Below are 8,872 nucleotides of genomic sequence, written 5' to 3'. Positions count from 1 at the left end.
CCACCCAACACCCTCGTCTGGAACACCCATCACGACGCAGGTACCGAATCTAAATTCTAGAAGAAGAACGTTGGCTTCGCTAGCAAGAGCCTTGCGACCCCAGTTCTGAGCGGGCCACGGGGCGGGGAAGTAGCCGGGCCCAGCCCCTAACATCTTACCATCTCCCCCAAGCCCCTTCCATCTTTCTGTGTGTAGATGTGTGTGTGTGAGAGAGAGAGAGAGAGGGAAAGAGTGTGTACGTGTGTGTGCCTAAAGCACTTAGCAGCTCCAGCAATAATTGCTGCATCAATAATAAATGTTTTGGATCGGAGGAGCCTGGTGAGGGAACGGTTGCCTGCCATTTTCATAAAAGCCGAGGCATGAAGCTGTTGGGACTCTGGAAGCTGTTTGTTTCTCAATCCCCACCGGGCCGGGCCGAGAACGGCGGCCGTGGATGGGAACATCCAGAGTCAGAACCGAAGAGAGGACGTGGAATGTATACCCAGCTTTTGCTGGCCTCTTCCAGCCACTCAGCTCAGTGCTGACCCTCCGAATGGCTGCAGTCGGTCGCTTTGCTCTTTGTTCTGTCCTTTTCTTGTTCGTATAATATTTGTTAAGCTCTTACTATGTGCCAGGCACTATACTGAACCCCGGGATAGATTGAGAAGCAGTGGTTCAAGAGCCCGGGCTTGGGAGTCAGAGGTCATGGGTTCGAATCCCGGCTCTGCCACTTGGCAGCCGGGTGACTGTGGGCAACTCACTTCACTTGTCTGGGCCTCAGTGACCTCATCTGGAAAATGGGGATGAAGACGGTGAGCCTCACGTGGGACAGCCTGATGACCCTGTATCTCCCCCAGCGCTTAGAACAGTGCTCTGCACATAACAAGCGCTTAACCAACACCAACAATATTATTATTATACAAGCTATTCTTTTTAAAAAATGGTGTCTGTTAAGTACTTACTTTGCTCCGGCACTGTACTAAGCTCTGGGGTAGATACAGACTAATCAGGTTGGATACGGTCCATGTCCCAGATGGGGCTCACGGTCCTTAATCCCCATTTTAAAGATGAGGTAACTGAGGCCCAGAGAAGTGAAGTGACTTGCCCAAGGTTACGCAGCGGATAAGTGGCGGAGTCAGGATTAGAACTCAAATCCTTATGACTCGCAGGTCCTCGCTCCTTCCACTACACCACACTGCTTCGCTGTCCTTGCCGGACTGTAAGCCCTTTGAGGACAGGGATCGCGTCTACCAACTCCGTCGTATTGAACCCTCCCGAGTGCTTAGTACAGTGCTCTGCCCACAGTGAGCGCTCAATAAATGCAACTGATTGATCGATGGAATGATTCAGGGACACGGCACAGCCGGATTGATCGACAGCTTGGCTCAAGGCTGAGTGAAGTCCTCTTCCCCCCCTGCCGTGAGTAGAGGGGTTGCGGTCCCGGGTCTCAAATACCCTGCTTTCCAGGGAGTCCCCAGATCTGGGTTTTCCCATCATTTCTGTTTCTCCTCAGGACTGGGAGGCGGATCTGGGTTCAAATTCCGGCTCTGCCATTTGCTCGCTGCGTCATCTTGGGCAAGTCACTTCATTTCTCTGGGCCTCGCTTTCCTTACCTGTTAAATGGGGGTTCGATACCTGTTCTCATCCTCCTTAGGCTGGGAGCCCCGTCTGGGACAGGGACCGTGTCCACCCCGATTATCCTCTATCTACCTCTGCGCTTAGCATAGTGCTCAGTACACGTGAGCCTGGGAGTTAGAGGACTTGAGTTCTAATCCCAGGTCCTCCACTTGTCTGCTGTGTGACGCGGGGCAAGTCACTTCACTTCCCTGGCCCCCAGTTATCTCATCTTTAAAATGGAGATTGATTGAGAGGTCCACATGGGACATGGACTCTGTCCAGTCTGATGAGCGTGTATCTACCCCCAGCGCTTAATACAGTGCCTGGCACATAAGTGTTTTACACATATCATTAAAAATACCATAGTAACAATGAGAATGATATCATTATCATTCTGTCGACGGACCCCTAAGCCCCTGACGTCCAGTCGACTTCTACCATCTTCGGAACCACCCAGAGCAGGCCGGACGGCAGTGTGTCAGAGGCCGAGGGAAGTGCTGGAGCCCCCCAAGAGTGATAGTCCGGACCCGGTTCGGGGGCACGGCACCCTGATCTCCGGCTCGGATGTCACAGGGAAGCCCGAGGGCCGAACCTGACACACTCAAGCGCGAGAGACAGCACCTGTCTCCTCGGGAGGCCTCCTAAACTCCGAAGAAAGGCGGCCCTTAATGGAGATTTTAAGAACCTGTGACAAGCAGGGATCCCTGGTAATGATGCTAATGAAGTGGAAGTAGACTGGCCTCCAGGAAGAGAAAGGGGCCAAGGCGGCTAAAATACCCCTGCGATTGGTCCGCTGTCACCCTTAGTTACCATCGTCGTGGAAACCAGATGCCCCCCCCCCCCCCGCACATGCTTGGGAGAGTACAGTAGTTAGTGGACACTATCCCTGTCCTCAAGGAGTTTTCAGTCTATCGATCAGTCAATCGTTTTGAGAGCTGTGTGCAGAGAGCACTGTACTGAACGCTTGGGGGAGTAGAACGTAGACATGATCCCTGTCCTCCCAGAGCGTTCAGTCAAGTGTCTTGATTGAGGGCCGACTGAGGGCAGAGCACTGTCCCGAGCGCCTGGGTTAATAATCTAGAGATTCATTCATTCGATCATATTTATTGAGCACTTACGATGTGCAGAGCACTGTACTAAGCTCTTGGGAGAGTACGCCAGCAGTAAACAGACCACAGGGAGCTTATAGTCTGGGTGGGGGGGGAAATCAATACAAATAAATCAATTGCAGATAGATGTACAAGTGGTGTGGGGCTGGAAGGGAGGGGAAGAACCGAGGGAACAAGTCAGGGCGATGCAGAAGGGAGTGGGAGAAGAGGAAAGGCAGGGCTAAATCTGGGAAGGCCTCTTGGAGGAGGTGTGCCTTCAATTCCCTCCGGCTCCTCCCCCGATCCTGGCCCCGGCCTCCTCCCCGGCCCTGCCCTTCTCCCCCTCCTCTTTTCAGAACCGAAAAGCAGAAACCACTTCCCCGAGAAGGGATAAATCTTCCAGCCCAACTTTGCGATTTCTTATCTCGGACGTTAAACCAAGATTAGATAGACTCGGTTTTCGGTAAATTCCGCCTTCCATGGGAATCAGATAACAGCCGCCCTCCTCACACATCTGACCCTGGTCCCCCCCCGCCCTTCCACCTCCTCTTCCTCCTCCTTCTCCTCCTCCCCTCCTCCTTCTGCTTCCTGGAATACAAGGGTGATTTCTCGACCCCACCCGGAGACCGTCTTTGCCAGATAATTAGCGTATCCTGACACTTTGACGGAGGAAAAGAAAGGCAGGAGGATGATTCTCTTCTTCTGGGGCCATTAGAGTAAGGAGCAGCCTTTCAATTTGCCGGTTATAAACTCCCCCCCCCCCCGCATCCTTTAACACCGGAGCGGCTTTTGACATGTGATTTTAGCTGATTCCACAATCTCCAGCCTTCATCTCGAACAATAGCGCATCCTTGATGGAACAAATTTGAGCTCGCCCTCCTTACACCTTTCCATCCCGCTCGGATTCATCTTCGTGTAAGTTATGACGGTGGAGTCTGAGGCCCGGGGACTGATTGAGTTTCTCCGGGGCTCAGGGGCTGCGCAGAGCGATGAGACGGGAGAGGGATTTCCCAGAATCAATCCGCCGTATCGGTCGGAGAAGCAGAGTGGCCTAGCGGACGGAGCCCCGGCCTCGGAGTCGGCAGAACCTGCGTTCTAATCCGGCCCCTCCGCTCGTCTGCTGGATGCCCTTGGGCAAGTCATTTAACTTCTCTGGGCCTCAGTGACCTCAGCTGTAAAATGGGGATGAAGACTGTGGGCCTCACGTGGGACGACCTGATTACTCTGTATCCACTCTAGCGCTTAGAACAGTGCTTGGCACATAGAAAGCACTTAACATAGAAGTCACTTGGCTTGACCTCATCTGAAAAATGTAGATTTAAGACTGAGCCCCATGTGGGACGGGGACTGTGCCCAGTTCGACTCCTTCGTATCTATCCCAGCACTTAGAATCGTGTCCGGGACATATAAGTGTTTAACAATTATTATTATCAAGTGCCGTCGAGTCATTTCCGACTCATAGCGACTCCATGGATATACCTTCTCCAGAACATCCTGTCCCCCGCCACAATTGGCAACCTAACAATTTTCCTTTATCGTTGCGATGGTCTCTATCCGCCTAGCCGCTGGTCTGCCTCTTTCCCATTTTCCCTGGACTTTTCTTAGCATTAGCGTCTTCTCCAGAGACTCAGTCCTCCAAATTCCCTAAAAGAAATCGAGACCAGAAGACCTCCCGGGTCATATCCTGTTTGTGCCACCTCTCCTGTTGGATGGGGGACTCGGGGCGGGGAGGACGGTGAGCTCGTTCGAGGAGTCTGAAAGTCATCCCTTGCAATCGTACACGTTGTCTGTGTGTCCACGAGCGTGGGCCTCAGTGAGAGAGAATCCCTCGCGCACGTGCACGCTGCGTCTGTGTGTCCACGAGTGCGCATCGGTGAGAGAAAATACCTCACACATGTGCGCGGTGAGGGTGTCCGCAAGTGTGAGCGTCTCAGGAGAGGAATCCCTCACGTGTGCACACTGGGTCTGCGTGGCCGTGACTGTGCAGTGGTGAGAGGGAAACCCACACGTACGTGTACCCTACGTCAACGAGCGTGTCCGCAGACGTCGGTGAGAGTCCCGGAGCACAAACACGGTGGTCCGAATGCATCCGCAACTGTGTCGATGAGAGAAATCCTGGCACACGTGCACGCCCATCGGAATGAGTCCACGAGTGGAGCGTCGATGAGAGAGGATCCTTCGCACACGTGCACACTGTGTCGGTGTGTCCACGAGCGTGGGTGTCGGCGAGAGAAAACGAACCCCTCGCACACGCTCTCACCGTGTCCCCCCGTTCGACTCTCAGCTCCCCGAGGGCGGGCGGGGGCAACAACTCTCCCCCCCCGCCCCGACCGTCCATCCCTTTGGGGCTGGCGGGGTAGCTTCGCCGCCGAATTGGGGGCCGGTACTGCGTGACCGGGCACATCCGACCTCACTCCTGGAACGGAGGTGCTCATTTCTACCCCCTCGCTTCCTTGCCGCATGTTTTTCTTCTTTATTTAGCAGGCCGGTCCACGTTCCTTGTCGCAGGGATTAACGCGGGGAGAAGAGATTCCTTCCAGCCGTCGACAGGGCCCAGGTCCGCTCTCTAGGGGGATGGGGTACTCAGTACAGTGCTCTACACACAGTAGGAGCCCGGCAGGATGCTCTGCACAGTGCAGGATGCTCAGTACAGCATTCTGCATACAGTAAGCAACCTGCACGGTTCTCGGTACACAGCAGGCACCCAGCACAATGACCTGCACCCAGGACAGTTCTCTGCACACAGTAGGCGTCCGGTAATAATAACGTTGGTATCGGTTAAGCGCTTACTCTGCGCAGAGCACTGTCCTAAGCGCCGGGGGAGATACAGGGTCATCAGGTTGTCCCACGTGGGGCTCCCAATCTTCATCCCCATTTGCCAGATGAGGGAACTGAGGCCCGGAGAAGTAAAGTGACTTGCCCACAGTCACGCAGCCGACAAACGGCGGAGCCGGAATTCGAACCCATGCCCTCTGACTCCCAAGCCCGGGCTCTTTTCCACGGAGCCACGCCGCTTCCCAATATAACAGAGTCGGTAGACACGTTCCTGGCCTACAGTGAGTTTATAGTCTAGAGGGGGAGTGGTTTTTTAAGGAAGGGGAGACGGGTTCGAGAGGTCTAAGGAGAACAGTGAAGGGGCCTCGCGGGGTAGAGAAGCAGCGTGGCTCAGTGGCTAGAGCCCGGGCTCGGGAGTCCGAGGTCACGGGTTCGAATGCCGCCTCTGCCCCTCGACAGCTGGGTGACTGTGGGCAAGTCACTCCACTTCTCGGTGCCTCAGTGACCTCATCTGGAAAAGGGGGACGAAGAGCGTGAGCCCCACGTGGGACGACCTGACGACCCTGTAGCCGCCCCAGCGCTTAGAACGGCGGTCGGCTAGTAAGGGCCGGACAGATAGCATTAAAAGACAAAAGTAGGCGCTCAATAAATAGGACTGAGTGAATGAGGATGGACGGTGATGACTGGGCACCGTGGGCGCTCAGAGCCCGACACGTACCCACACGTTCGAAGATGCGTTTTGATGCACTCGGACGCAGATATGAAATCAGAATTCACGCACGGACTGGCCAGGCGCCAGGCCCTACCGGGAACTGAGCTTCTCCCTCCCCCAGGCTGGGGAGACGCTGGCCCGGCCGCAGCCCCCCCAAATGAGGCCTGTTGCAGACCACCTCCCCCACTGCGAGGACGGGAGCGGCGCGGCTCAGTGGAAAGATCCCGGCCTCGGGAGTCAGAGGTCATGGGTTCGAATCCCGGCTCTGCCCCTCGTCAGCTGGGTGACTGCCTCAGTTCCCTCATCTGGAAAATGGGGATGAAGACTGGGAGCCTCACGCGGGACAACCTGAAGATGGGGATGAAGACTGGGAGCCCCACGTGGGACCAGCTGATTCCCCCGGATCTCCCCCGGCGCTTAGAACGGTGCTCTGCACATAGTAAGCGCTTAACAGATACCAACATTATTATTAAGCGCTTCTTATGTGCCAAACGCTGTTCTAAGCGCTGGGGGAGGATCCCAGGGCATCAGGGCTCCGCGCCTTCATCCCCATTTTACAGATGGGGTAAACTGAGGCCCGGGGAAGTGAAGTGACTCGCCCAAAGTCACGGAGCCGACACGCTGGATCCAATCAATGCGGCCAGCCACGTTCGGCAAAGGGAGGCAAGGCGGCAGAAGGCTGCCCCGACCCGCCCCCCCCGGGAGCTTCCAGATTGATGCTCCGCATCTGGGCGCCGCCCCCGCTCCGAGGCCGCGGCCACCCGAGCCCGGCCCGGGAGACAGCGACCCCTGCCGGACGCTGGCGGCACCGTCCCGCCCCTCCCCGCGCTCGCTCTGGGATGCCCAGCGGTGCGCGTGCGCACACATCCCCAAGCCAGGTACTGGGCGCTCGTGCACGCTGGCGCTCACGCCTGCACGCATGCGCACCACCTCCCTCCCGGCTACTGGGCGCTCGTGCACGGTGGCGCTGACGCCTGCACGCATGCGCACCACCTCCCCCCCCCCCCCCCCTGCTGGGCGCTCGTGCACGCAGGCGCGCATCTCCCTCCCAGCTATGGGCGCTCGTGCACGCTGGAGCCCACACCTGCACGCATGCGCACCACCTCCCTCCCAGCTATGGGCGCTCGTGCACGCTAGCGCGCACGCCTGCACGCATGCGCACGCAGGCCCCGGTCCGCCTGCTGCAGCCCTGAGTCTATTAGGGCTGCGGGAGGAGATTCGTTCGTTCCTTCATTCGGTCCTATTTATTGGGCGCTTACTGTGTGCAAAGCACTGAAATAATAATAATGATGATGATGGTATTTGTTAGGCGCTTGCTATAATAATAATGATGGTATTTATTAAGCGCTTACTATAATAATAATGATGGCATTTCTTAAGCGCTTACTATAAGAATAATGATGATAGCATTTGTTAAGCGCTTACTATGTGCACAGCACTGTTCTAAGCGCTGGGGGGGGATACAAGGTGATGAGGTTGTCCCTCGTTGGGGCTCACAGTCTTAATTCCCATTTTACAGATGAGGTGACTGAGGCACTGAGAAGTGAATAATAATAACGGTGATATCTGTTCAGCCCCTACTATGTGCGAAGCACTGTTCTAAGCGCTGGGGGAGATACAAGGTGATCAGGTTGTCCCACGTGGGGCTCACAGTCTTAATCCCCATTTTACAGATGAGGTCACTGAGGCCCAGGGAAGTGAAATGACTTGCCCAAAGTCACACAGCTGATAAGTGGCTGAGCTGGGATTAGAATCAGTAAATACGATTGATTGATGGCTCCCACTGCCCACTTTTTCCTTCCTTCAGAGGGGAGGGGCCCTCCGAGCAGAGACAGAGGTCATGGGTTCGAATCCCACTCTGCCACTTGTCAACTGTGTGACTGCGGGCAAGTCACTTAAATTCTCGGTGCCTCAGTGACATCTGTAAAATGGGGATTAATAATAATGTTGGTATTTGTTAAGCGCTTACTATGAGCAGAGCAATGTTCTAAGCGCTGGGGGAGATACAGGGTCATCAGGTTGTCCCACGTGAGGCTCACAGTTAATCCCCATTTTACAGATGAGGTCACTGAGACACTGAGAAGTTTAAGAAGATTAAGACTGTGAGCCTCATGTGGGACAATTTGATGACCCTGTCTCTCCCCCAGCGCTTAGAACAGTGCTCTGCACATAGTAAGCGCTTAACAAATACCAACATTATTATTGTCAGCTGTGGGACTTGGGGCAAGTCACTTCACTTCTCTGTGCCTCAGTGACTTCATCTGTAAAATGGGGATGGAGACTGTGAGCCTCACGTGGGACAACCTGATGACCCTGGATCTGCCCCAGCGCTTCGAACAGTGCTCTGCACATAAGTAAGCGCTTAAGAAATACCACCATTATTATTGTCAGCTGTGGGACTGTGGGCAAGTCACTTCACTTCTCTGTGCCTCAGTGACTTCATCTGTAAAATGGGGATGGAGACTGTGAGCCTCACGTGGGACAACCTGATGACCCTGGATCTCCGCCAGCGCTTCAAACAGTGCTCTGCACATAGTAAGGGCTGAACAAATACCTACATTATTATTAGAGAAGCAGCGTGGCTCGGTGGAAAGAGCATGGGCTTTGGAGTCAGAGATTATGGGTTCGAATCCCAGCTCTGCCACTTGCCAGCTGTGTGACTTTGGGCAAGTCGCTTAACTTCTCTGTGTCTCAGTGACCT

This window comes from Ornithorhynchus anatinus, chromosome X2 (genome assembly GCF_004115215.2).
Source record: "Ornithorhynchus anatinus isolate Pmale09 chromosome X2, mOrnAna1.pri.v4, whole genome shotgun sequence".
Taxonomy (NCBI): Eukaryota; Metazoa; Chordata; class Mammalia; order Monotremata; family Ornithorhynchidae; genus Ornithorhynchus; species Ornithorhynchus anatinus.
Note: the sequence above shows the minus strand (reverse complement) of the source record.